Here is a 1,740-nt window from a genome sequence, read left to right as displayed (position 1 = left end):
CCTCTTATCATGAAGGAAATGCAAATCAAAATAACAATGAGATATTATCTAACCACAGTCAGAATGACCATGATCAGAAAAAGAAAGAATAACAAGTGCTGGTGAGCTGGCAGAAAAAACGAAACTGTGACTTGCTGGGTGGAGAATCAAATTAGTACAACCACTATGGAAGACAGTATGAAGATTCCTTAAAATATAAAAATACAACTATTGTATGACCCAGCAATCCCACTATTGGATATATACTCAAAGGGCAGGAAATGAGTCAGTTAGAAAGACATCTGCACATCCATGTTTATTGTAGCATTATTCACAATAGCTAAGTCATGGAATCAACGTAAGAGCCTACCAATGATGAATGGATTAGAAAAATATGGAACATATACACAATGAAATACAACTCAAGCCATAACAGGTCATTTGACACAAATTAGACAACCTAGAAGATATAATGCTAAGTGAAATAAGCCCAATTATAAAAAGCAAATACCCTATGTCCTCACTAATGTATACCAAATATCTTCATTCTATGGCAGAAAGTGAAGGACTCAAAAGTATAGAAATATACTAATGGCAGATAGCAGAAGCTGCTTGGGAGGAGGGAGGGCTGTGAGTAAATTTCTAATGGACGTAAGAATGCATATAAATAACAGTAAGAGGTTATCAGAGTAAAAAATATGGACAATGTAATACATATTTCAAGAAAGAAAACCAAGTAGAATTATTATTAAATGTGTACAACATATTTTAATGTTGAAGAGTGAGTATGTATATATTCTTGATTGATTATTATATAGTTTGCTTTAAAAAGCTATTCTATTATATTCTGTTATATTCCCAGAAATATGTACATTATTGTATGTACAAAATATGTAAGCCAGAAATTATAATTATTTTTTAAAATGATTTTTAAAAAGCTTCCCTAAGGGAGACCTGCCAGAATGCATTAAAGCTTCCTTACATCTTATCATCAGCTAAAAAGAACCTTCTTTGGAAGATAGTGCCCATGGCCCAGTCTTGTATACTCTACTTTCTCTATGTCTGTGAATCTCAACAACCTTTCCAGGGGTTTGATTCAGGGAGCATGGAGGGCTGATGATGGTATCTTTCATCCTGGCACTAAAAGCCAGGATGGTTCCTACCTCCTTCCCAGTGTTAATTTTACCTAGATCATACATCACAGCCTCTTAAGTTCTCATGAGAGTCAGTCAACCCTTCACTCTCCAACTCTCTGTTGACTAGTTTCTCTGCCTGGAAGCTATCATCACTCACCTGGTTCTCAGCTGTTTCTGGTATTCTATAGGCCTTTACTGGTCACCATTACATCTCTGCCATTCCCAGTGTGTGCCAGATAAACCTCAGTCTCCTAGTGGGCTGCTGATTGGGTACTTCTTGTGGCCTGCTCTCCAAACTCCCCCTTACTCTGCTGGTTCCCTATATCCCCAGAGAATCCTCTGCCTCTTTCTCTTCAGAGATGTTATCCTCCCACAGTCCATATCTCAGTTAAGAATTCTATGCCATTATTTAAGTCCCAAATAACTTTCCGCAATTATATCTCTAGTGAGTAACCCATAAAAATGCTTAATTTACTAATTTAACTCTTATTGGCTTTAATTGTGTTCCTGGTAGAGCAGAGGTTAGAATGATGAGTGCTAAAGGATAATTAAGTGGAAAAAAATAAAATCAAGACTCCCATATAAAATATATATATATGTGAGAGTTCTGACTGAACTCATTAAT

The sequence above is a fragment of the Tupaia chinensis genome, unplaced genomic scaffold (assembly GCF_000334495.1).
Source record: "Tupaia chinensis unplaced genomic scaffold, TupChi_1.0 Scaffold000600_1, whole genome shotgun sequence".
Lineage (NCBI taxonomy): Eukaryota > Metazoa > Chordata > Mammalia > Scandentia > Tupaiidae > Tupaia > Tupaia belangeri.
The sequence above is the reverse complement of the archived record's forward strand: the minus strand, read 5'-3'. Positions refer to the sequence as shown.